This window comes from Bubalus bubalis, chromosome 6, assembly GCF_019923935.1.
Source record: "Bubalus bubalis isolate 160015118507 breed Murrah chromosome 6, NDDB_SH_1, whole genome shotgun sequence".
Taxonomy (NCBI): domain Eukaryota; kingdom Metazoa; phylum Chordata; class Mammalia; order Artiodactyla; family Bovidae; genus Bubalus; species Bubalus bubalis.
In genome coordinates, this window is record NC_059162.1 from 20,981,473 (window position 1) to 21,009,247 (window position 27,775).

Sequence of the window (27,775 nt, forward strand, 5' to 3'; positions counted from 1 at the left end):
GGGTAAAATTGGGGGCAGCCTAGAGTACGAGGGACAGAGGAGGACAGGCAAAGAGAAATACCCATGAACGTACGTGCGCGCACGTGCACACATACACACACACACACACACACAGATTGTCCAAGAACCATATTTAGTGTATAAAGGCAAAGGGCCCAATTATGCTCATGAGATTCAACAGAAGAACCAAGGGAAGGTGTGCCAATAATTCTTGGTATTCAGGTCTGCACATGATGCATTATCAGCAGCAGGATTCTTGGTTCTAATGATTTGTCTCAAGTAGGCTAATTTGTTTTTCAGAGATAGTCAAACACTGTCAAGGAATCACATGGAGACAGTTATCAGTTTGCTAATTCACCCTGGTATAGGAGGCAGCCCAGTCATTAAAGTGTGTGCATACAGTGAAGGCAAAAAAGGCAATCCACAAAGGAAAGGCAAGAGGAGCAAATGTCTGAGACCAGTGGTTTCCCTAACTCCAGTTGGTAAGCTACGTGGCAGGAAGCAATCTCAAGTCATTCTAGCCAGTCTCCTCTGGACCCAGTTATGTAGGTCACTACTGAAAATGAAGAAGGAAAGGAACAAGTTGCCCTGACTGGACTGACTCCATTTTGAAAAGAAAGGGAACTCCATCTTACACTCTTGGTGAACTTTGGACTGTATTTAGGGAGGCCATGGAAATAAAATACAGAGCAGGCCTCTCTGGTGTAGGGAAACCAGACCAGGCTGATCCCGTACCTAGACTTCCCGGAGCCAAAAAGAATGCAATGTCCACTATGTAATCAATCACTATCTGTAATCTTAATACCCATTGTTGATGTAGGCTAAACTGCATGTCCAGATGACTTTAGAATGTAAATTTATGGCTGTAACCTGATTGTATCTCTTACTAACATTGTCCAGAGTGGGCTTTAGAGAATTTGGGGGTTGTGAGCTTGGGCACATATGCTTTGGGTATAAAAAGTTGTCACAAAAATTGGTCGGGGTCCCTCACTAAAGAGGAATCTCTGCCTCAGACCCACTGGTATAATAAACTGTACTCCACTATCCGCACTGCCCTTCTGAGTGAATTTTCTTCCCAGGGCACTTGGCTACAACAAAAACAATTGGAAGTTGTTGGAAGACTTTCTAAACATCTTGGAGATTTAGTTGCTGAACATATGCAGTAGGGTGTCTGTGGGTAATGGCCACATTGCTCTTCTGTTGTATTTCTTGCTTAGGAGGGCACCACTCCCCATTTTGGAGGAACAGATAGATGCATAGAAAGCTTGTCATACTGACAAGAAAAAGATCTTTCATCAGATTGGAACAATACACTGGAATATCAATAAATACAACTCCTACTGAAGCTCAACTAGGAACATAAAAAGATGCCTTCCCCTTCTGGCAAATGTGGAGTGACAGAAATTTTATTTATCTTCTTGCTGGAAATACCCTCCCTTTCTCGCCTGCTTCCAAGGGGAAAAAAACAAAGAAAGACATGAAACACTAGCTTTCCAAACACTGGAAATAGGCAATAAAAAGAGAAACCACAGAGAGATGAAAAACAAACAAGGTGAGCCCTACCATTGGTTCAGCTTACTGATTTCAGAGAGATTGCAAACTGGGCATGGGGAATAAGATCTGAGGCCAGGTCCTTGATAGTGAAGATGAAGCCAAGAGCCTGTGGAGAGCAAAGTAGCTGGAGTCCATAGGACAAAGATCCAGTGATGAGACAGATAGAAGAGAGAATCCAGACATATGAAAAAGATCTCCCTCAAATAGTAAACAGAGTTCTGATCAGAGCCTACTTGCAGAGAAATTGCATGATGCCAAGGAAAGAAATTCTGAAAAGATCATAGAACTGTGTCTGGTACTCACACAGGGCAGAAAATCTTACTCACTCCCACCAGCCATATTGGGCTACTCATCATTCATTGACCATTGGCTAGAGACCTCAGGAATTTTGTCTCACTCATGGGAACACTCAGTCCTAGACTAACTTACCTAAAAATCATAAAAGCAAGGTCCAGAAACATGAAAGTAATTACAAGTCACTTAACTATCCCTCAGAATAAATCTTAAGATTCATAGGATGCCAAAATAGCCAGTTTCCCCAAAGCAAAACTTTGACAATATCTGGCATCCAAAGAATACCAAGCATGCAAAGAAGCAGGAAAACATATCCCATAAAGAGGAAAATAATCAATCAATCCAAACTGAACCAGATTTTAAATTATAGAAAGGATTTAAAAATAGTGATTATGACTGTGTTACATATGTCCAGTTAAGGAGAGATGTAGAACATAGACAAAAGATGAGACCCAAACTTCAGAGATGAAAAATATAATATCTGGGATGATACATTCACCAGCTAGAATTAACAATAGATGAGACATTGCAGGGGAAAAAAAAAAAGGATTATGGAACACAAAGCCACAATCAATTTTTAAATATCCAGAGTGAAATGTCCACAGTCAAAAAAAAAAAAAAAAGTTTAATAGCATGCATAAGTGAACGGTAGGGCAATTTTAGAAAGTCTAATATAATTGGAATCCCTGAAAACACTGGGGGTGAATTTCGTGAAAGAAAATATTTTTGAAGAAATAATGACAGAAAACATTCCAGTCATAATTAAAATTATAAGCCCACTGAACCAAGGAACCAAATGGACCCTAACACACTGTAATTAAACTGTTCAAATCCACTGAAAAAGAAGGACTCTCAAACGAAGCACAGATACTGACAAGCTGCATCTAGAAAACAAAAAGATTATATCAGATTTCTCATCAGAAGCAGTGGATATAAGATAGTGGTAAAGCAACTATACCCCAGTTTAAAAATAAAAACTTTTTGAAAGGAATCAAGAAATAGGAAAATAAACTCTGCTATATACAGTTACAAAAAAAGAGAAGATGATAGTGGAATAACATCTTTAAAGGATTGGGAGGGGGGACAGTTTATGTAGAATTCTACTCTTCTCCCCGCACCCCCCCTCCAAAGTCTTGGAGAGATAAAAATGAAAATTTTACAGACATACAAATGTTGAAAGCCTTCATCACCAGCAGAACCACACTACAAGAAATGTTCGAGTCCTCCAGGAAAAAGGAAACTCACACTAGACGGAAATAAGGATGCACACAAATTGATGGACAACAAAAATGGCATCTGTGGGAGAAATATACAACGTTTATTATTATTATTGGTATTATCATTACTGTTTAAACCTTTTTAAAAACATGCGACAGTTTAAAGAAAAGTCACAATGATAGATTGTGGAGTTTATAACAGAAGCAAAGTAAGCATGCATGACAATAGCATAAAGGCCAGCAGGGGAGAAATGTAAAAAGGTGTGACATGGCTTGAAGGCAGACTGTGGTGAGTTACAGAAGTATGTTGTAAAGCCTAAAGCAATCGCTAAAATAACAAAACACAGTTACAGCTAATAGGCCAACGAAGGTGAGAGAATGGAACCATACACAAAACCATGTAAACACTATGATAGAGCAGTTGCTCTTCCAGAACTCTATCCTATAGACATGTGCACGATTGATGAATGCGTATTAATTGTAACAGAAAATGCATAGAGCCAAATGAATTTCAAAGTTAGATGGGAAGGGTTCAATAAATACTAGTACAAACAATGGGAGAAACTTCATTGCTAAAAGGGACCCAGAAGATGACGATGAGATGAAGAATCCTGGATTTCAAGTGACCTGTTTTCCTCCAGAGCTCTTCCGTGGGGATCAGTGATGTCCTCGCTTATGTCCTCCTGTTGTGCATAAGATTCGGGGAACAAAAGGGTAATGGAGGACTTCTGCACCTTTAGGGGAATGTTCAGGGTAGAAATAACCGCAACCCCTTTTCATTCTATAAAAGTTAGGAGACGTCCCTGGGTGGGCTCGAACCACCAACCTTTCGGTTAACAGCCGAACGCGCTAACCGATTGCGCCACAGAGACAGCTGGAGGTATCGCTGTATTCCCCCTCCCCCATCTCATTCCCTTAGAGTGCAAGCAAACCTTCCACGCTAGGAGGAGCCACTCGTCCTTCTCCGAACGGTTATACCCGCTCCAAAGCCTCCGAAAACCAGAGAAACCTGTGGGGAAGCCGGGGGTCGGGCGATTCCGAAAGCAGAAGTGCAATCGAGCGTCCCCGGAGCGCCTGGCGCCACACTTGCCGCAGATGCAGAGCCCCGGAGACGCTCCGGGCCTGATCGGAGCGAGCCCCAGGGAAGCTGAACCCCGAGTGGACTCCGTGCTGCCTCCCAGTTTGCTCTGCCTTCATTCGACCGTCTGCGCCCCTGGCGTTGCCCCCTTTCTCCTGGCGTTCAGCCGGCCAAGGGAGCCAGAAAGAGGGCTTGGGGACAGTTGATCAAAACAGAAATATAAAGAGGCGGGAATGAAGCAGGGGCGGCAAGGACAAAGCAATGATAACTTCTGGAAGCCCGTGCAGAGACAAGGACTGGACGCGGGGGAAATGAAAAATGCAACAGACTTGAGAGGGCGTAACGGAGGGAAGATGTGAGAGAGAATCAGGAGTGCCTGCAATTATCCAACAACAGAGCAGCACAGTAATTGGAACGGATTTGTCAAAGTTTAAAAGAGCAATATCGCATCCCGCTTACCGTGTAGTGGCGCGCCGTGATCGTATAGTGGTTAGTACTCTGCGTTGTGGCCGCAGCAACCTCGGTTCGAATCCGAGTCACGGCACTGTTTATCTTTATCTTTTGCATTGTATCTACCAAAACAACTCTTGGCCTGGTAGCCGACCGCCAAAACAAGGAGGGTCAGGATAACGGAGGTCACTAGGTTATAGAGTCTGGACGTACTCCAGATCTCGCCATTTAGGATAAAATATCTATAGTCCAAGTTCAAGCTCTAAATGAGTCTTGTATGTATATTTCACGAAAGAAACTGTCTAGTTGTTCGGGGATTTTGTTTGTTTTTTGGTGGAAATATTTCAAATATCAGTCATGCTTTTTTTATATACAAAATAAAACAGATTTTAAAGAGTTTACAGTATACTGCAAACTGGTCATGGCCTACACGGGATTTTCTGACATCCCACCTCCCATTTTTATCCTGAAAGGAAATCATTAAGTTGTGTTTACAGAACAAAATGTTTGTATCATGAATGGGCAGCTGTCTTAATACTATAATGTGTAGTTGTCACCAGGATCGACAGAAAATTTTTATCATTCAAGCATGGCTCTTGATACTTTCCAGGTAATGCATATCCATCCTCTGATACTTAACTCTGATGTCTACTCCTTCAGGTGAGGATTCTTTCTTCAAGTTCATGTGAATGAATATATGATTTTTCTATCTAGCTTTTAACAAGCAACGTGATGTTTTTTATATATATGTATGTTATTGAATTTCTCACACCTTAATTTTGGCATTAGGACAATATAAAACTATGTCACAAATGATGAACATTTGGATAATTTCAAACTACAGCTTTTGGGAAAGCCTCATATAAATGCCATTCTACTAGTTATTTGTGGATGTGAGCATAAAAGCCCATTGAAAGAAAGGGAGTAACAGACAGGACATTGTCAAGGAAGGCAAGACCAATGGCTTTCTATCCGAGAGGTTTTAGTATGCCAGAGTGGAGAGGAGCAGTGAGGCAGGCCACAGAAAAGTGGAATATTTACTGCCATTGAAGAGCACTAAAAAGGTGACTAGAAAGTAGATTGTGGCTGCCAGTTACCATGTCTAAACACTCATGGTTCCATAACCTTATTTGCCACTAGCAACATCTGCAGAAAATTGCCTCCTCTCACTTCTGCAATTTCTGAGTGTATCTACATAGACCTTACATTTTTCACAGAATGTAACTCAAAATAGTTCACAGACCTAAAAGGAACATGCTAAATTATAAAAGTTCCAGAAGATAGCATAGGATAAAATCTATGTGACCTTAGGCTTGTCACTAAGTTTCTTGGGTATGATACTCCATAGTGCAATGTAGTCCGAGACTGGGATAGGAAAAAGGATATGTAGTAACAATGGTTTCGGTTTCAAAAATTCCAAACCTCAGAGGTTTCAGTGGATAAACTGTACTTCAAAGACATAGGAGGGGTCTGCAGCATTAGCGGTTTGGAAGCACTTTGTGGCTTCAGAGGGCTGCAAAAACTGACTTTTCCAACTAAGACAGTTCCTTAAATGTTGAGGAACACAGCATCTTAAGCTGTGTATTGGTCAGGAATTGAACCCATGTATTCCTGGATGGCAGGCAAGAATTCTACCACTAAGCCACCAGTGCTCTCTTCTGAATGCTTGCTTTCAGCATCACCAGGAAGAGTCACAGGAACGATGTTGCAAAGCCAGTTCAAAAGATCGGTTTATACCGGCCTCTTTACTTGAAGTGCAGAACAAAGCTCCAAAAGCACAACCAGAACAGAAGTTTGTATAGGAGGTTTAGGTCAGGAAATACCATCAAGATGTGGAATTCAAATCAAAATACTGGACTTCATTTCCTCACTTAGGATGCATTCTTTTTGCCCTCCCATGCCTTGATGCCTTCCAAACCCTTTCCCCTCACTCTTTAGACAAACACCAATTCTTCTCTAAACAGGCATTCTGGACCCAGAGACAGTTTGGGAGGCTCAAAATTTGGAGATGTGCTTGAGTTACTTCAGAAGATCTGAATGACAATTAAGCCTCTCTTCTCCTAAGGCTCTTTTTCTTTCTTTAAAAAAAAAAAAAAATTTAAAGCAACTTAATATCCTATTCTCTGGATTCAATAACAGTAACATAAATTATAACAAAAATTTATTAAAGTGGACACCTAAGTGAATTTAATCTATTCTCTTCAGAATTAATGATTAACCAGATAAGACACTCTTTTGAGTTGTTGAAAAAGGCCAAGAATCAAAAGGCCTTGCTTTTAAACTCTTGTGTTTGAGAGAGACCTACAAAAGGGTGAATAAATGAAAATTTCACTCCAAGATTTCCCTTTAGCCCCACCTTCTTTGGTCACTCAAGGAGGGCATGCAGAGAAGAATGATTGTATTTGATTCTGGGTAAATGCTAGATTGCTACTCTTCTGTCTAACATAAATTTCTTTTGCCCTTTGCCTTGTCTGATTTTCAAATTATCCCTTTTTTATTCTTTTTTTTTTTTTAAACAATTAGTCTGGTATAGGCCAAGCACTAATCCATGCACAATCACTGCAGAGCCCCAGAGTTTCTCTCCTCCTGAGCATCTCTTTTAAGTCCTTAGAAAAGCCCAAGGATAAAAATGGCCAATTTTCAAACTGTGGTGTCTTACAGAGACCTACACAAAAGTATAAGTGAAGTTTTCCAACCAAGTTTTATTCCCTTCATCACACCACACCATACCTTTCCCCTCTCCTTCCCAGCTCTTGAGTTGTTTTCAACTCTGAAGATCCACTCAAGATCTCTGTAGCACATTACACTCAAGCAAAACTTTATTTTTGATCATTTTATTCTCCACCTTTTTCAGTTGTTATGCTGCAGTTCTGATGCTTTGCAGACTAATCATTCTGCCTATCTTGCTAAATTTATCTTTTCTTTATCTGTTAGTGTGTGTGTGAGAGAGAAACTTTCCTTTATTTGCTCCTCTCTCTCTCTTTCCTTGTTTAACAACTCTAGACTATAAACTATGCTAGGCACTATGCTATCTCTTGAAAATATTTTATTTACATACATAGTCTTGGTTTTTGTGGAAAATATAAATCTTTTTCTTATGAAAATATGTCTTTGGAAGACAGAGTCAAGTCAAATGTGATTTTGTTAGAACACAATGTCAAAAGCAAAGTGGACACATCACACATTCAATTCTGGCAGTCAGGAAAGTCTCTCCAGGGGAAACTTCTGAACTGAGACCTGAAGAATGAGGATGAGTTTGAAGAATGAAGAGGGAGTTGTGAAAGACCTCCCTGTAGAGAGAAGCAAGTCCCTGAAAGGGAGAGAGTTCCTGAAACATCAAGGTACTTCACTGTTGCTGGACTTGGGAATTGGCAAGAGGTATCTCAATGATAAGGAGGAGGAGAAGCAGAGTACATGTCCTAGAGGTAATAAGACATTTTAGTGAAGGAATATGGGGACACTGGGTGGCTTTAGGCAACAGGCATGTTCAGATTTGGGCTGTGCAAGGTCACTCAGGATACAGTGAGGCAAATGAATACCACTCTGCCATAAGAAAGAACAAAATTTTGCCGTTTGCTGTTCATGGATGGACTTGGAGGGCATTAAGCTGAGTGAAACTAGTCAGACAGAGAAAGACAAATACTGTATGGTATCACTTATAGGTGGAATCTAAAAAACACAACAAACTAGTAAATATAACAACAACAAAAAGATAAAAAGAACAAACTAATGGTTATCAGTGAGTGGGGGGGCAACATAAGGTTGGGAGTGCGGAAGGTTCAGGCTATTAGATGTAAGATAGGCTCAAGGAGCTATTGTACAACATGATGAATATAGCCAGTATTTAGTAACAACTGTAAATGGAAAGTAACCTTTGAACTTGTATATTTTGAAGTCTTAAAAATAAAATGTTTAATTAAAAATATTTTTTTACTTGCCTATTTTAGCAAGTTAGACCATTTTCTCAGACTCTTTAAGACCATTAAATAGACTCTTTTAGGTAAAATATAAGGTTGACAGTTGAAGGTCTAGGGTTATAAACAAGGGATCTGGATGAATCTCCGATGTTTTTCTGCAAGGGTCTGTTCTATGATTGGAAAGAGCCTTTATAAGAGCTGTAATGTGAGCGAACAAAACCAATATTTCTTTTTTTTTTTTTTTCAAAACCAATATTTCTATATTTTCATTTGGTTGTCCCCACCGCATGCTATTGCCTGATTGGCCGTCTCTTTGAGTGCCTTTCAGTCTGTGAGTTCTATCTTCCAAAGACAACACCTATTTGGAAGTCTTTTGTTTCCCCACCATAGGAGATTGGTTATTGTGGAAATTCTTTCTGGAGAGCTGTCAAAATGTCAGTTGTGGCAAAGCATTGGTGGTTCAGTGGTAGAATTCTCGCCTCCCACGCGGGAGACCCGGGTTCGATTCCCGGCCAATGCAGGGTGCCCAAGTACTTTTCACACTTCCTCCTTGTTTTGTCTAGTGCACAGTCAGGTCCGAATACTACGCGGTTCTGGCCACCAGGAGCAGGAAAAGGAGAACTGAAAACCTCGAGGTGGTTCTGAACAGAAGACTGTAAGGAGATGAGGTCAACTGGGGCTTTGCAAAGCTCTGAGGTATTTGGGTATATGGAGCAGCATTTGGTGGCTGGCAGCGCAGCAACTACCTCGCTGGTGGGTTCCTACCTGTCAATGTGTAGGTGTTTCTGTGGGCCTTCGATTTAGAATATTTGGACTTGTTACTTTTCAGTTTTTCTCCCAGAAGGTCTTAGCAACCCAAAGAGCCATCAGGTCGCTGATTCACACTCTGGAGCATGGGCTGACGAATGGGCCACAACCCACCAGGGAGCGAGAATCAAGACAGCAGCTGCGGTCCCGCTCGACCCCTCAGTGTCCGGGGAGGCGTCAGCGGCCGAAGGTAGAGGGAAACCTGAGGGGAGGAATCGCGCTGACATGAGCTGAGATGCGAAGATGGGGTCTTGCCCAGTAGTGGCGAGATGTCTCTGAGTCTGTGAGCCGGACGCTGTGATGAATTTAACATCGTCAGCCACCTCTGCCCCTGCGTGTCCTGTGAGCCCATCGGTGTTCCAGGAAGGATCTAATGTACCTGGAAATACGTGTCAACAGTACTATATATATAGTTGTTCAGTCGCTAAGTCGTGTCCGACTCTTTGCGACCCCATGGACTGCAGCACGCCAGGCTTCCCTGTCCTTCACTCTCTCTCCGAGTTTGCCTACGTTCATGTCCATTGAATTCGGTGATGCCATCCAACCATCTCATCCTATGTTGTCCCCTTCTTCTCCTGCCTTCAATCTTTCTCAGCATCAGAGTCTTTTCCTGCAAGTCGGCTGTTTGCATCGGGTGCCCAAAGTATTGGACCTTCAACTTCAGCATCAGTCCTTTCAATTCAGAGTTGATTTCCTGTAGGATTGATTGGTTTGACCTCCTTGCTATACAAGGGACTCTCAAGAGTCTTCTCCAACACCACAATCCGAAGGCATCAGTTCTTCGCCCTCAGCCTTCATTATGGTCCAACTCTCACATCCCTGCATGACTACTGGAAAAATCATAGCTTTGACTATACCTTTGTCAGTAAAGTGATGTGTCTGCCTTTTAATATGCTGTCTAGGTTTGTCATAGCTTTCCTTCCAAGGAGCAAGCATCTTTTAATTTTGTTGCTGCAATCACTGTCCACGGTGATTTTGGAACCCCATATTCTGTGTAGTAATTATTATTTTCTTCCTCTACATAGTTAATGTGGCTAATTAATTTATTTTCTAAAGAGCATCAATTATTTTCCAAGATAAGACCAATCTTGTCATAGCATTCAATGAGCTTTCTTGGTGATTCAAATGGTAAAAAATTTGCCTGCAATACAAGAGACCTGGGTTCAATCTCTTGGTCAGGAGGAACTCCTTGCTCCCTTCTTCCTGTCGCAGTGTTCTTTTATGGGGAGTTCAATGAATAGAGTGGCTATATATCCCATTGGATCCCAAAGAGTTGGACAGGACTAAATGATTACTTCTTACATACATTATTACTATATTATCTGGTTCAGTATTTAACACTTTCCACATCTTTTTTTTCTTATTTTTCTTTATTTTCACATACTTTTGTAACACATTTCTTGATTCAGTATTTTTAAATTACAGCTATATTCAGCAATGACAGTCCTATAACTTCTGTTTTTTACACTATATTTTTTGGAGAGTTTGGCTTTAGTCTAAACTCATACAATAAATTGGAGAAAATGTGGCATCTTTTAATTCTTTTGGAATTTCTTTGCTCAGGAGCCATTTCTTCTAATGAATATTTTTTAGTCCTGGAGCTTTCTTTGCAGGAAGATTTTTAAATTCTGACTTGAAAAAATTTAGTGCTTGTAGACTAGTTCATCGCCCGCCCCCCAAAAGAAAAATTCATTATTGGGACAAATGATTCAGTTCCTCTAAAATATTTGTGTTTAAGAGATTCACTTATTGTTCCCTTATGTCTACAAGTTTAGTAGCAATGACTTCCTTTTTCTCTCTTAACAGTTTTATCAGCTTTAGTAGTCTTTTCAAAGTCAACCATTTATATTTTCTCTTCTGTATATTTATTTCTAACTTTAAAATTTCTGCTTTTCTAGATAATTTCTACTCCTATCTGTTTTTGTTATTGTTATTCTTTTAGTAACTATAAGATGAAGATTTATCTCTTCAGCAATCAGCCTCAATTTTCATAATTTGCATTTATGTTTGTGTTCAGTTCAGTCGCTCAGTCGTGCCCGACTCTTTGTAACCCCATAAACCACAGCACGCCAGGCCTCCTTGTCCATCACCAACTCCCAGAGTTCACTCAAACCTATGTCCATTGAGTCGGTGATGCCATCCAACCATCTCATCCTCTGTCATCCCCTTCTCCTCCTGCCTTCAATCTTTCCTAGCATCAGGGTCTTTTCAAATGAGTCAGTTCTTTGCACCAGGTGGCCAAAGAATTGGAGTTTCAGCTTCAACATCAGTCCCTCCAATGAACACCCAGGACTGATCTCCTTTAGGATGGACTGGTTGGATCTCCTTGCAGTCCAAGTGACCCTCAAGAGTCTTCTCCAACACCACAGTTCAAAAGCATCAATTCTTTGGTGCTCAGCTTTGTTTATAGTCCAACTCTCAAATCCATACATGACCACTGGAAAAACCATAGCCTTGACTAGACGGACCTTTGTTGAAAAAGTAATGTCTCTGCTTTTTAATATGCTGTCTAGATTGGTCATAACTTTCCTTCCAAGGAGCAAGTGTTTTTTAACTTCATGGCTGCAGTCACCATCTGCAGTGATTTTGGAGCCCTCAAAAATTAAGTCTGCCACTGTTTCCACTGTTTCCCATCTATTTCCCATGAAGTGATGGGACCAGATGCCATGATCTTAGTTTTCTGAATGTTGAGCTTTAAGCCAACTTTTTCACTCTCCTCTTTCACCTTCATCAGAGGCTCTTTAGTTCTTCTTCACTTTCTGCCATAAGGATGGTGTCATCTGCATATCTGAGGTTATTGATATTTCTCCCAGTAATCTTGATTCCAGCTTGTGCTTCTTCCAGCCCAGCGTTTCTCATGATGTACTCTGCATATAAGTTAAATAAGCAGGGTGACAATATATAGCCTTGATGTACTCCTTTTCCTATTTGGAACCAGTCTGTTGTTCCATGTCCAGTTCTAACTGTTGCTTCCTGACCTGCATACAGGTTTCTCAAGAGGCAGGTCAGGTGGTCTGGTATTCCCATCTCTTTCAGAATTTTCCACAGTTTATTGTGATCCACATAGTCAAAGGCTTTGGCATAGTCAATAAAGCAGAAATAGATGTTTTTCTGGAACTCCCTTGCTTTTTCGATGATCCAGCTGATGTTGGCAATTTGATCTCTGGTTCTTCTGCCTTTTTTAAAACCAGATTGAACATCTGAAAGTTCATGGTTCATGTATTGCTGAAGCCTGGCTTGGAGAATTTTGAGCATTACTTTACTAGCGTGTGAGATGAGTGCAATTGTGCGGTCGTTTGAGCATTCTTTGGCATTGCCTTTCTTTGGGATTGGAATGAAAACTGACCTTTTCCTGTCCTGTGGCCACTGCTGAGTTTCCCATATTTGCTGGCATATTGAGTGCAGCACTTTCACAGAGTCATCTTTCAGGATTTGAAATAGCTCAACTGGAATTCCATCACCTCCACTAGCTTTGTTTGTAGTGATGCTTCCTAAGGCCCACTTGACTTCACATTCCAGGATGTTTGGCTCTAGGTGAGTGTGAGTGATCACACCATTGTGATTATCTTGGTCGTGAAGATCTTTTTTGTACAGTTCTTCTGTGTATTCTTGCCACCTCTTCTTAGTATCTTCTGCTTCTGTTAGGTCCCTACCATTTGTGTCTTTATTAAGCCCATCTTTGCATGAAATGTTCCCTTGGTATCTCTAATTTTCTTGAAGAGATCTCTAGTCTTTCCCATTCTATTGTTTTCCTATATTTCTTTGCACTGATCGCTGAGGAAGGCTTTCTTATCTCTCCTTGCTATTCTTTGGAACTCTGCATTCAAATGGGTATATCTTTCCTTTTCTCCTTTGCTTTTCGCTTCCCTTCTTTTCACAGCTATTTGTAAGGTCTCCTCAGACAGCCATTTTGCTTTTTTGCATTTCTTTTTCTTGGGGAAGGTCTTGATTCCTGTCTCCTGTACAATGTGACGAACCTCCATCCATAGTTCATCAGGCACTCTGTCTATCAGACCTAGTCCCTTAAATCTATTTCTCACTGCCACTGCATAGTCATAAGAGACTTGATTTAAGTCACACCTGAATGGTCTAGTGATTTTCCCCACTTTCTTCAATTTAAGTCTGAATTTGGCAATAAGGAGTTCATGATCTGAGCCACAGTCGGCTCCTGGTCTTGTTTTTGCTGACTGTATAGAGCTTCTCCATCTTTGGCTGCAAAGAATATAATCAATCTGATTTCGGTGTTGACCATCATCATCTAAAGACAGGTTTAGCTTCATCTTTGGTATATACTTAGTATTTCAGTTTTGTTTGATTCAGAATATTTCCTAATTTTTATTTTCAAATATGCTTTGATTCAGGAGTGGTAGAAGTGTTTCTAAAATTTCAAACACAAGAGATTTTGTTCTTATATTTATAACTGAATTCTAGTGACTAGTGGATTCTCTTGAAATGTTATTTTTGGATACTTCTACAGCTCCGCTTTTGCCGAGCCACCGGCCTTGAAAACCCGTGGGAAAGCCGTGAGTCCTGCGATTCGGAAGGAAGAAGGGCAGCGTCCCCGCCAGGCCTTGCTCCCCTCGCTGTAGCTAGAATTTAAGCCGAGATTGCTGTAACCATCAATAGTATTAACAACACCGTAAGGTCACGATGAGCCACAGGCCAGCTGGCAGCCACAGCACTTTTTGTAAGTTTTTGAAGGCTAATATAGTCACACTGTCTTGGCTGTTTTATTCGTGCACACTTACAGAAATTCGTGCTTTTCTCGTTTTCATGCTCTTCTCCGATTCTCCATCCCCACTCTGCTACTTAATAAAAACAATTTTTATCTCTCAGGAACCCTCCTCACAGGGTTCCTGGTCGGTATCTTTGCCTTATTCATGCGTTTGCCTGCTCTAGCTCCTTTTCATGTTTCCTCTTTTTATCAGATCTCTTTCCAGAGAGATTCTTCTGCACCCAGAAGAGCCACATCTACAAAATCGCTGCCCAGAGGAGAACTTGGTTGAGTGAAAGCGAAGCAAACCCAGAGCCACCTCTGAGCCCACCGGAAGTTCAGCTCAGGCCTGGGGTGTTTCTGGGGCGCTGCAACTGTGGCGGCGGGGGAAGCAAGGCTTGGGGCTTCGGAATCGCACGACTAACGGCTTCCCCATTGGTTTTTCCGGTTTTCCGAGGCTTTAAAGCCAATATGCTGCTGCGGCTGCTGCTAAGTCACTTCAGTCGTGTCCGACTCTGTGCGACCCCATAGACGGCAGCCAACCAGGCTCCCCCGTCCCTGGGATTCTCCAGGCAAGAACACTGAAGTGGGTTGCCATTTCCTTCTCCAATGCATGAAAGTGAAAAGTGAAAGTGAAGTCGCTCAGTCGTGTCCGACTCTTAGCGACGTCCTTCTAAAAGCGGGTGGCTCAGCGTAAGGCAGAGAGGGTGTGCTTGCTCTCCACCTGAACGAGGTAGCAGGGAGGTAGGAGAACATATAACCTCTGATTGTTTCTGTGGCACAATTGGTTAGTGCATTTGGCTCCTATTCAAAAGGTTGGTTGCCAGGCTCCAGCCCCAGTAGGATCCAGGGGTGCCCTCAGGATGATGGCCTAGGCGATAAGGATAGCAAAGTGGAGAGCAGGGCTTGATCTTCCTTGATAACACAGAAAGCCAATAAAGCTGTGTTCCAAGGAGTCATCCTGAAAGAAGAACAGAGAGAGAAAAGGAGGGAAAAGGAAAAAAAGAACGACACAGGGAGACCAAGCTTCGGTGAGTGAGGCCCGTAACTTTATTTTCAAAAGGAACTTTTATACCTTTACTTGTACACAGAGAGAAATGAAAGATGCAGTCATACAGAGTCAGCCCAAACATTACATCTGTTTTGTCTTTATCAAAACCAGGATTTTTTCTGCACACCTTTCCCATAAACAATGTTGTGTACAATATCTTCTGGCCTTGGAGGCCTGTGGACATTTTATGACCCTTTTTTGATAAAGGCTGCTCAGCCAGAAAACTTATTTTCCCTTGAAGTGTTTTTTTTTTTTTTTTTTTTTCTCATCTATGTCAGCCTCAGAAAGTGCTAAACAGAGTTACATTCTCGCAGAGCAAAGGTGTAGTAAGTTACAACAAAGAAAGAACCAATTAGCTCAAAGGTCTGATGTGGTTAATTCCAAGGCTGCTACTGGTTTTTCTTACATTCCAACTACATTAACTAATGCACTCCCAGGTGCACAATGGATAAGGGATATGGGCACTTGGCAGCAAGTATTGGCTCAACAATGAAATCGTACACCAGCACTACTCTAATACTTTTTAACTCTTTGAAAGGCTCTATATTTCTAGAATGTTTTAGGCTTCCCATGCCTTTCAAGGTTGGGGAATTGTGAACAATCATGTGTGTTAATTGCAAGAGTATGGATAAACCTGTCAGGCAAGCTAGAATGTCAACAGAGGGGTTTGAATTGAAATACTCCTGTTATGTCCATTAACTAAAGCCCTAAGTTGATTTTTTCCAGAGAAAGGTGGTCGGGGATAGCCCCCTGTTAATGACAGAAGAGTTGGTGAAAGGCATAATATAATAAACAGTAGACAGATTTTGGTTTTGGGGTAGATGCTCGAGCAGATTCAGGGGGTCCCTCGAGGCCTGATCCCCCTTTGCTTGTCAGGTCTCTTCCACATGACCTTTGTCATGGGTGGGATCTCCCGTGGTGGCTCCTGGCAATTGGTGGTTCAAACCCTCACCAGTGATGCATCTTTCACACTATAGAACGTAAAGGATTGGCATCTCTACCTTTTCTACACCAGCTCTCTTCCCTTAATGGCCAAGAAAGGAACCTCCACTCCTATATTCCTCCTGTCCCTTGTATTTTGTGCACCACAGGAGAATCTAAACCCAGATCATCACTGATCCTTGGAGAGGAGTTCAGGAGGGAAACAGGCCAGTCACAATTGGGAAATTCTCAAAAGAGTAGACTCCTCATTAAACTGAATTCCTGTAAATCGTGAAGTTTCTTCCATTGTTTGTACTAATATTTATTTACTCCTTTGCATATACTTTTGGAATTAATTTGGTTCTATTTTATTATGAGTTTCCTGGGTGGCCCTAGTGGTAAAGAATCCACCTTCCAATGCAAGTAGACCTAAGAAACCCAAGTTTGATCCCTGGGTTGGCTATATCCCCTGGAGGAGGGCAAGGCAACCCACTCCAGTATTCTTGCCTAGAAAATCCCATGGACAGAGGAGCCTAGGCTTGCAAAGAGTCAGACTCGACTAAAGCCACTTAGCATGCATGCATGCTTGTATTACTACAAATAATGGGCAGTCATCTTTCTTATACACATATCCATAGGACAGAATGCCAGAAGAGCAAATGCTCTATCAAGATTATACATGGTTTTGTATATAAGTCCATGGATATAATTTTCTTGCCTTTGTTGACTTGTTAGCTATAACCTGTTATTTCAGCAATTGCTTTAGGCTTTATGCCATCCATCTGTAACATACCACAGTCCACCTTCAAGTGAGTCACATCAGTTCACATTTCTCCCCTTCTTGCCTTTATTTATTTTGTTGCATTTAACTTTGCATATGTTATAAACCCAGAGTTTATAACTGTCCAAGTAACAACAATCCAAGGTTATTACTTTTCTTAAACTGTCCTATTTTTTCACCAGTCCTGGGACTGACTAGACTCTGGCCCAACCCATTAGCCGGCCAATTGAAGTGTCTGGACCCCTCAGAGTCACCTTTGTCAGGAACTAGCCCCACCTACCAGCAGTCTGACACCAGCTTTGGGACTCCTGGGCCCTCCAGCCAGACCAGACCTCAGGACCTGGCTTTGCCTACCAGTGTGCCAGTACTAGCCTAGCACCTGGCGGTTCCATAGCCAGCTGCCTCTTGACCCTGCTGTGCTAACCAGCGGCTGGAGATTCCAAACAAGGCAGGCTCTAGAAATCAAAGAGATTGAAGCCAGCTAATCCTGCCAGACCATGCACTGTGGTCAGCCAGCCACAACAAAAGGACCCATGCAGCCCACATACAGGGCACCCCTAGAGCATATTGATCTGGTGATGAGAGGGTAGCAGGCTGCTGGGATCCACAGGAAGTCCCCTACAAATGGCCACTTCTCTAACGCCAGGAAACATAACCACCCTACCAGATATAGAGAAATAAAAACAGTGCTTTAGTAAAATGAGGTCATACTCCAAATGAAGGAACAAGATAAAACTCCAGACTTAAGTAAAGTGGAGACAGGCAGTCTTTTACATAGTTCGTGAGGTTCTCACAGCAAGTATACTGGGATGGTTTGCCATTCCCTCCTCCAGTGGATCACGTTTTGTCAGAACTCTCAGCTATAACCAGTCCGTCTTGGGTGGCCCTACACAGCATGGCTCATAGCTTCATTGAGTTATGGCAAGCCCCTTTACCCCCACAAGGCAGTGATTCCTGAAGGGGAAAAGTAGAGCTGCAATCTATAGCAGGAAAGATGCATCCCTGGGTGAACTTGAACCACGAAACTTTCAGTTAATAGCCAAACAAGTTAACCGATTGTGCCACAAAAACAGCCTGAAATCATGGAATCAGAAGATGGTTGCTTCTTGGCAGGAAAGCTGTGACAAACCTAGACAGTGTGTTGAAAAGCACAGACATTACTGCAGACAAAGGTCCTTATAGTCAAGGCTGGTCTTCCCAGTGGTCATGTATGGTTGTGAGAGCTGGACCGTAAAAAAGGCAGAATCCCAAAGAATTGATGCCTTCAAACTGTGGTGCTGGAGAAGAATCCTGAGAGTCCCCTGGACAACAAGGAGATCAAACCAGCCAATCTTAAGGGAAATCAACCCTGAATACTCGTTGGAAGACTGATGCTGAAGCTGAAGCTCCAGTATTTTGGTCCTTTGATGCAAACAGCAGACTCATTGGAAAAGTCCCTGATGCTGGGAAAGATTGAGGGTAGAAAGAGAAGAGGGCATCAGAGCATGAGATCATAGGATGGCATCACCGATGCAATGAACATGAACTTGGGCAAACTCTGGAAGATGGTAAGGGATTGGGAGGCCTGGCGTGCTGCAGCCCACGGGACCTCAAAGAGTTGGATACAACTGGGCAACTGAACAACAACAACAGGCTGTCTACCCCAGAAAAGATTAGATTTCAGAGATGCAGAGAGCAGAAAAAAAGGTGATTCTCAGCCCCCAGAGCTGAAAGCAGCTGTGCAAGGCTCCCAGCCTTTGCCTCACTGCTCATCACCCTTCACCACCCTCTCCTTCCTGAGTGAGGCTTTGGGCTCAGAGGCCAGGCCACAAAGTGGGTTCCATCCTACTCTAGTTTTAGCACTGTGTACTGGGGAAGCCAATGTGATGGTCTCTTTGCCTCAGTTGCCTTATGAATCAGGGGCAGACGGTTCTCAGTGGGTGATGAGCAGATCCATCTATTTCCTATTTCCTGACCTGACTGCGGGGCACCTCTCCTGGTTAAAAGCATGTGTACCGGCTCCTTTTTCTCCCCAACCAGCTCAATTTGTGGAGCATGAAATTCTTCATCCTTGTGTCTTTGGTTTGAGCCCCATGCAGAGTTGAATTTGTTCTCTATTTTTCTGTTGTGAAAGCCAAATTGTTTCACAAGTGTGCTGGGGTGAGGAAAGCCAAGTTTGCTTCACAGGGATGCATTTCTTGGTTTTCTGAGACATGATCCCTGTCAACATGTAGAGGAGATTTAGGCCCCTAAAGAGAAGGTGTGGGGATTTTCAGATGGAAAGATAACCTGAAGGCAAGCCTTCTCCTGTGTCCTCCTTGGAATGTCTGTGGCCTGGCCCCTAAAGAGCTTACTCAGAGCAAAGAAAGGAGGTCTGGTTCCAAGTGCTGAGTTGGCTTACAGTAGTAAGAGAACTTCTCCTGGGTTTGGGGAGAAAAACGCAGCTATACATTCTGCCATAACCCATCACACTTGCCCCCGTTTTTAAAAAAACAGGAGTTCAGGGGGGGAAAAAAAGGAACCTGTTTCCACCCGGGGAACCTTTCGCGTGTTAGTCGAACATGATAACCACCACACTACGGAAACCTCGTGAGTACCAATGCCTAATGACAGCTCCAAGAAATGAACTTGTCGCCAAGACTGGCCCACCAAAAATTTTTAAAGAAAAAGGATCCTGGGAGCACCTTCGATCTCTGAAGCACGTAGATTGCGGCTCCCGAGAGGCCTTCCTTAGGGTTAGGGTTCCTCACTTCCCCGAAGCGAGGTCCCTGGGGCTCCCACGTCCAACTGAGTCTTCAGTTCCTCAGCCAAGCGCCAGAGACCAGGGATCGCTCCACTAAATCCCCATCTCCCAGAAGCCTCAGGAGCTGGGAGTGATGGGCGCGTCTGAGCCGCAAAGCACGCTGGACACCCTTCAGTGTAGACGCCGGCCCTCTCCGGCTGCGGACAGCACAGACGGTCGGTCAGAGCTCTAGGCTCTCGGAAATGAGCGGTGTTTCGAAATCACCTGGGAACCCGAGGCCCGGCCCTCCCCTCTGCTCCTAAGCGCCTGATTCGCGCGCTCCTGCCTTGCAGCCTTTTGGCCGCAGCGCTTCTCCCGCGACGTCCGCGGCAAACGGGGTTCCTCAGGTTCCTGCCGCTGTGGCTTATTCTAGTTGTCCAATATAGTTCAAGTCCAAGACTTTCACCACGCTTTCACGTTTAGCATGAAGAGCAGCAAAAGCTGAAGGCTCAGGTCTTTTGTCTGTTTGAAAATAGCGAGCATCAACGCGGGCGGAGGCTTTCTTCCCTGCCTGTATTGAATTCGCTTGCAGACCAGGCCCCGCATAAAGCCGCGGGGGAGCCAGGCTCGGTCCACACTGATCTCAAGGTCGTTCATTCCGCCCTCATTGTATTTGAGATTCTTCTTGAGAAACGTTTTGTTTTACCCTTTACAATGCCTGAAACGCCTTTTATAATTTTCCAGTTCAACAGGTCATGAAGCAAGAATTTTAACCTAGGACGGCAGAGGTCAAGGCAATTTTCCCAGAAAGCTGGTGTCTGGAGGGGTTTCCGTGTTCACCTCACAGCAGGCAGTTTCTTTTTTATGAAAAACTTAATACAGTGTTGTCTGTGTGTCTGTCTGCCTCTGGTTTCCTTTAGAAGTAAAGGGTAACAAGCTTGGGGGTGCATGTGCGTTTTCTCCTGCAGTGGTTTTTCTTCTTTTCTTAGTGCGGGGGTCACCGCGTTTCCTTCAGGTCTGAGGTTCAGGGGTCCGACACCAAGGGAGGCGCGGGCCGCGTGCGCACCGGCCCCCAGGCCGCGGGGCTCCGCCTGGTTCCGCGTGGACTCCGAGTGCGGTCGAGGGTATGACCGCGTGGCAGCACCCTCCCCAGCGCTGGAGCCTGAGTCCCCAGAGGCGGACTTGAAAATTGCTTTAGATCAGGACGTTACATGAAATTCCCCTGCTTTCCTCCTATCCAGGTCCTAGTTTTCACCTCTCAAGTCCAGCCAGAGGAGCGGATTCGCGGTCTTTCGGTCGGGTCCAGCGCGCTGCCGTTCCACGTAGACTGGACGAGGGGGCGGTGGTTCTTTCCCCGACAGAGGAGGGGGAAAGAGGGACCACCTTTCTCGGGAGAGTCGTTTGCCCAAGTCCAGAGTCTCGGAATGGAGGGACTGGGACTGTGTTGGCCGAAGTAAACATGGACCGAGAAGCAAACGCGAAGTCCTGACTAATTGGATGTGGGTCTGAGGAAAGCGCGGCGTCAGGGACAACTGGAGGTCTGAGCCCAGGGAGCTGGAGATGGCGTCATCCAAGGCGGGAGAACCGCAGGGCAGCAGGTCGTGGGGCAAGACCGGACGGAATCCAGGTCCGGGCGCGGAGCCTTGTTCGCAAGCGTTTTCCATCCAGCCCTCCCGGTTCCTGCACCCGCCAGGAGTCTTTCGTGTCGTTGGGGATCCCGAGGTCTCACCCGCGCGGCTGCCCTCCCCGCCTCTCCTGTCCCCGCCCCGGCGACCTGCTCTCCACGCGCGCTCGCTGGGAAAAGGCGCGTCTCCAGGGCAGTTGTGAGGTGCGCCGGGACTGGGCAAGTCGTGGGGACGTGAGGATCAGGTGAACCTCGCGGGCGCGTCCACTGTCACGCAGAGCGCTCGGCCTTTGGTGTGGAGCTCCTCATTTGGAGAAAGCAGGGAAGGAACGTTCTTTGGGTACAATTCCTTGGAGGGGGGTGCAGGACTCAGAATAGGAGGGCGAGAGACACCACACACTCTGCAGGTTTCCTATTGTAACTTACGAAGCACACAGCACGTAGTTCCCTGGTGGTCTAGTGGCTAGGATTCGGCGCTTTCACCGCCGCGGCCCGGGTTCGATTCCCGGTCAGGGAAGGTGTCTCTTTTGCTTTCATCTCCGCGTACAGAGTTTTCACTTGCTCCCTGCGGCTCAGACCTAAAGAATCTGCCGGCAATGCGGGAGACCTGAGTTCGTATCCCTAGGTCAGAAAGATAACCTCGAGCCGGGAATGGCAACCCACTCCAGTATTCTGACTTGGAAATTTTCAAGGACAGAAGGGCCTGGCCTGCTACAGTCCGCGATGAACACTTTCATTTTCCACAAGTGTGATGCACCCCAGTGTCCCCATGCAGTAAAATCTCTTCATTGAATCCTTAAGTCAGTGAGATTGGGCCACAAGTCCAGGGCATCTCCCAGAGTGGTAGGGGGAAATGTGAGGAGCAGCCTGGACAGCCCTTCACCTCCACTCCTCCCTTCATCTCAGGAACCCAGAATCTCACTTTGAGTGTCCATCTAAAGAGAACTTGGGACCTGAGCACCAATTACTCCTTTAAAAAGAAATACTGAGCACCAATTACTCCTTTAAAAAGAAAAAAAAAAAAGTTTGAAACCTATAAAATTTTACAAGTATTTTAATAGAATATATTCTTCACTTCCCTGGTGCCTCAGACAGTAAAGAATCTGCCTGCAATGTGGGAGACCTAGATTTGACCCCTGGGTGAAAAAGTTCCCCTGGAGAAGGGAATGGCTACCCACTCTAGTATTCTTGCCTGGAGAATTCTATAGACAGAGAAGACTGGCAGGCTACAGTCCATGGGTTCGCAAAGAGGTGGACACTGCTAACCCTCTCACTTTCATTCTTCACCTAAGTGTACAGTTAACACTTTCCCACATTTGCTTTCTCACTCTCTCTCCATATACATGATTTACTCCACCATTTGAAAGTAACTTGCAGACATCTCAAGATCACTCTTTGGGCCACTGTTACTCCCTTCCTTTGACACGTCCCTCAAAACCACCTTTTGCAGGACCTGTTCTCCAAGGCCAGGGGAAGATTTTGTCCTTTTGCCCTGTTCTCCTTTAAGAAGCCTCTTCTTCTCCTATAAGAAGCTTCAGGTGAAAATTTATTCAGCTCTTCTGATAGTGCAGGCCAGGCAGGCCTAGAGCTTTTAGAAGAAACAGGACTAGGCTAGTATCCCCTCAGCCCTGCTGCCCTGTGGACTCTGCTTAGTTGCCTTAGTGGGCTGTGGGGTCTTGGGTTAAACTGAGTGCTGGAACCACTCACCTTGGGAGAGACCCTTCAAGAAAGTGCAGCTGCCTCCTCGGTTCTAGCCTGGCTCTCTGTGTCCTGCTAGAATATTTTATGTTTATAACAAATTACTTTACTCACTTCCCTCTCACTCCTCCTCCTTCCCCTCTGGTAACCATTACTCTGTTCTCTGTACCTATGTGCTTGTTTTTGTATGATTTGGTTTGTTCATTCATTAAAACATTTAAAAAATTCCATATATGAATGAAATCACATAGTATTTCTATTTATTTGCTTATTTCATTTAGCATAATACCCTCAAGTCCATCCATGTTGTAGCAAATGGCAGATTTTGGTTTTTTTAAGGCTGAGTAGTACTCTTTCCTGGAAAATCCCATGGACGGAGCAGCCTGGAAGGCTGCAGTCCATGGGGTCGCTGAGGGTCGGACACGACTGAGTGACTTCACTTTCACTTTCACGCATTGGAGAAGGAAATGGCAACCCACTCCAGTGTTCTTGCCTGGAGTATCCCAGGGACGGGGGAGCCTGGTGGGCTGCCGTCTATGGGGTCGCACAGAGTCGGACACGACTGAAGCGACTTAGCAGCAGCAGCAGCAGTACTGCATTGTGTATGTATGCCACGTCTTCTTTATCCATTCATCTGTTGATAGACACTTGGGTTGTTTCTATATTTTGACTATTATAAATCATGCTGTGATGTACATATGGGTGTATATATCTATTCCAATTAGTGGTTTTGTATTTTCTAGGTAAAAACCCATAAGTGGAATAGCTGGATCATATGGCTGTTTTATTATTAATTTTTAAAGGAATCGCTACACTTTTTCCATAGTGGATGCACCATTTTAATTCCTACCAACATTGTAAATGCTTCTGATGCCACAAAAAAGTGAAGACTCTTACCTGTAGTGGGAGGATGAAGGGAGCAAGTGGTAAATTATCTCCTCAAAAGTAGGGGATAATTCTCAAGAGCTTTCCAGAGTTGTCTGAATCACTGTTGTCAGGTAAATGGCCGCCTTGTAATGATGGTGCTTAGTCTTTTTTTTTTTTTTTAAGATAATCTCATTAATTTTTAAAAAATATTTTGGGAATGTCTTTTTTAAGAATCTGGCAGTACACAACATTGTTCTACTCTAAAACCACCCTGGAATTGCTGAAGGATTTTCATATATTTAGATTACTTAACACTTACTTACTGAACCCATGCTTTAACAACCCAAGAAACAACGGTGCTTGGCCCTGTCCTGTCCTGGTCTTGAATGGTCCTGGCTCCAGTCTGACGTATCTTGATTTGTGGTTCATATTCAACTGTGCTTCTCTCCAACATGGGTTAGTGATCAAGCTTCTACAGCCAGGATTCCAGAGGAATCCAGAGACACACTTGATGGGGTTTTTTCTTGCCCTTCCATAGACATTGAAAAAAAAAAGGATAAGTGAAAGTCTTTCACAAAAGCAGTTTCTACCTGCTTTCCATCTGAGATACTTTCCTATAAGAAGAACCTGTAATGGGAATTCCTAATAATATACTTTCACGGCCTTAAGAAATTCCACAGAAATAGCATCTGGAGAAACAGCATATATTAAGAAATCATGTTAATAATTATCTTTCATGTTTTTCTTAAGAATAATCTCCTTGTTACAAACCCCAAGGCCAGACCCAGAAGGGAGTATGGCTGGGATCATGAAAGTATGGACCTTGGAACACTGGGATGGCATCAGGCATGAATGTTGCCTGCTGCTGCTGCTGCTGCTGCTGCTAAGTCACTTCGGTCGTGTCTGACTCTGTGCGACCCTATGGACAGCAGCCCACCAGGCTCCTCCGTCCACAGGATTCTCTAGGCAAGAACACTGGAGTGGGTTGCCATTTCCTTCTCCAGAACACTGCCTAAGCACTTGCTAGTTGTTCCAAATACTAGCCCAGAAGGGAACAGCCTGGGGTAAACACAAGGAGATCTGGACTATTTCAGTGTAGTCCATGACATTTAGGGGTACATGATTAATACAGCATGTGTCTTGAGAAAGATAAGATCTGAGAAAGTCTTGTAGTCTGCAATTAGGACCAAAAGCTGGACTCAGAGTGGACTCTGCACGTCAGTCCAACAGAGGCTGCAGGTCCCCTGACCCATTGCACCAGATTTCGTTTTCTGTCTTCATTCTCGTCACTTGCTCCCGGGCCATCAGGGCAACAAGAACCAACTAAGGGTATAAAGAACCTAAAGTCAAAAGAAGTATAGTCACCATGACTGTCTGTATTTTCTGGACCTTGGTCCCCCACTAGGTGGTAGCCCAGTGATGTGAATAGTTCACACTTGGCCTCATGGCTGGTCTTTTGTTCAATTCAAGCATGTAATCAAGAGCTGACTTGGATAAGAGATTGACCATTTTAAAACAGCCAAATGCTCTGAGACCTTCAGGCTTGGCTATGGAACTGTTTAAAACATGAAGACCTGGTTAGACTATAAGACTTGAAATCTGATGAAACAGAACAAAGGAAAGTGACAAGAGCCAGAGGAATCTCCCATTTCTGAGGGAAAGCAAGAAAGAAACACCAAAGCTTAAGAGAAATGAGCTGGCAGAGCAATGAAATGAAGGGGAATAAAGGGTGGCGGAGGGGAGGAGTCCCACTGATCTTGGCTTGCACAGAGCTCTCTCACCCTCTGATTTGTGCATGTGCCCTAACTCCTGCAGGCAGCATCCAGGAGCTCCCAGATTCAAGGGGTGAAAACTTTCAACTGGTATTCTGTTTTCAAATCAGGAGATTTGAGATTCTGACTCCTGACTGAGATGTGGGATGCTAATTCAGATGTGAAAATCCTCGGTCTTTGCTTCCAGGGAAAGGCAATACAGGCCCCAAGCAGAACCCTATGCTCTCCTTCCACTGAAGCACTGTCTTAATTCTTTCTGGAGATATTGCTCCTGGTATATGATGCAGTTGAATTTTAGATATCACATAGTCTGAATTTGGAGCACTGAATTCAGGAGAGGGTGGGGTGCTACAGTGGACCGGTTGCCTCAATGTGAAAAATGTTCATTCAAAAACTGGGTAGAATCATCTCTCTTTTGGAAAGACACTGATGTACTCTTTTCAGAAAGGTTTTGTTTGAAAATACAAGAAATATAAAGACATCTTGGATCCCAAAGGAACCCTGGAGATAGATCCAAGCTCACTGAACTAAGCAAGAGTTGGAAACAGGTTTGGGGCACACCAATCAGCCTTCCAAGGATACACAGTTACAAAGAACTAAATTCTGCCAACATAAGAAAACTACTTTGAGAGCAAATTTTACCTTTAATTCCCAGAGCTTTGGATGAAAATATTTCTTTTATGTCCACCAACACTACTAATTAGAGCTTTTTGTTATTTGATTTAAATGATAAGGGCAAAGAGGATGAGATCACTGCTGAAATGACAGCAAAAGTGAACCATGTAGGGAATCTACCTGAAAAGACTCAATAGGAAGCTTTGATTCCAAGTAGGTTCATGCTCCAAACCCACTTAGTTGATAGCCCAAGGGACTGGAAGTCTTCGCACCACACTCTGGAATGTGCTTATGAGAACCTAGGCTAGTGTTTCTTTCATCCTCTGCTCTTTCAAACCACTCTAGCTCTGCAGGTCTCAGGAGGTTTCAGACTTTGGAGACATGACTGAGGAAGTCATGTCACAGAACAATTTGGGGGCTCACGAGAACACCTGTTAGTTAAATGATTTCAAGACCAGACTGAGTCAACTGCCCTCCCACAACTTGCTCCTTACCTCCTTCAGAAAAAAAGCTTCTGCATATTCCAACTACAAATGGAGAGGTGGAAACATTACTTCCCTTTAGTGGAAGTGACATGTCTTATGGACTCAGAAGCCTCTTTCCAACCAGTTTTGACTGTCATCTCTCCTCAGCACCATGGTGAATGTAAAAGCTTCCATTTAGCTTAATACCCAGATACCAGCAGTGTTACTTCAAATTTCTCTTTCTCGGAAAAACAAATATTTAAGTGTTACTTTTCTAAGCTCCTTTTTTTTTTTAAACAAAAAAAATCCTGGGATGGACAAAAAAATGCTCTTCTTTGAGTTGACTTCTATTCAGGGAACAAGTCTGTAATGTCAACAATAATACAATTCTTCATTTACCTCTGTTCCTGAGAGAGGGGGCCTGGGGTTTGAAGAAGGAAATGCTGCAGGATGGCACAAATAAATGAAAATCTAATGAGAGGAAGCAGAGGAATGGTGAGGCAAGTGGGACAGAAAACTGAGGCCTCCAAGGTAGTTTAAGTCTTGCTTTGTTTTTACTGAAAAAAAAAAAAATGCCTGATTAATATGTGGGCAGGAGGAAGTAAGAAGTGTTTTTTAATTTGTATATGTGGACACAAGAAAGTGGTATGGTACCAGAAATCCCTAACTTCAGTATGCTGAAGTTCCTAGGCATCTTTGTATGTGCCATTGTTCCACTGGGTTTAGTATTGTTGTAGTGATACCCTTGGTTAGAACTGAGTGATAATAAGTGGAGTGGGTCCCCTCCTACACTCTTGGTAGGAATGTAAATTGGTATAGCCACTTAGGAGAACAGAATGGAGGTTCCTTAATAAACTAAAAAAGCAGAACAAAGGCTAACAGTTATATCAAGAGAACACACTGGTCATAGCAAAGACCCTTTTCCAAGAACACAAGAGATGACTCTACTCAAGGACATGACCAAATGGTCAATTCTGAAATCAGATTGATTATACTCTTTGCAGCTGAAGATGGAGAAGCAATATACAATCAGCATAAACAAGGCGCAGAGCTGACTGTGGCTTAGATCATCAGCTCCTTACTGCAAAATTCAGGCTTAACTTGATGAAAATAGGGAAAACCACTAGGCCACTCAGGTATGACCTAAATCAAATCCCTTATGATTACACAGTGGAGGTGACGAATAGATTCAAGGGGTTAGATCTGATAGACAGAGTGCCTGAAAAACTATGGATAGGAGTTTGTCACAT

At 43.7% G+C, this 27,775-nt stretch overlaps 4 non-coding genes across 4 annotated transcripts; 3 read left to right on the forward strand and 1 right to left on the reverse strand.

The window, feature by feature from the left end:
- Positions 1-3,863: 3,863 nt before the first annotated feature.
- On the reverse strand, positions 3,864-3,937 carry TRNAN-GUU. The gene has a single exon. It is a non-coding gene; the product is annotated as a tRNA-Asn (tRNA).
- Positions 3,938-4,615: 678 nt separating this feature from the next.
- On the forward strand, positions 4,616-4,687 carry TRNAH-GUG. The gene has a single exon. It is a non-coding gene; the product is annotated as a tRNA-His (tRNA).
- Positions 4,688-8,959: 4,272 nt separating this feature from the next.
- Positions 8,960-9,030, forward strand: TRNAG-CCC. Its single transcript has one exon. It is a non-coding gene; the product is annotated as a tRNA-Gly (tRNA).
- Positions 9,031-21,554: 12,524 nt separating this feature from the next.
- TRNAE-UUC lies at positions 21,555-21,626 on the forward strand. The gene has a single exon. It is a non-coding gene; the product is annotated as a tRNA-Glu (tRNA).
- The last annotated feature ends 6,149 nt before the right edge of the window (positions 21,627-27,775 follow it).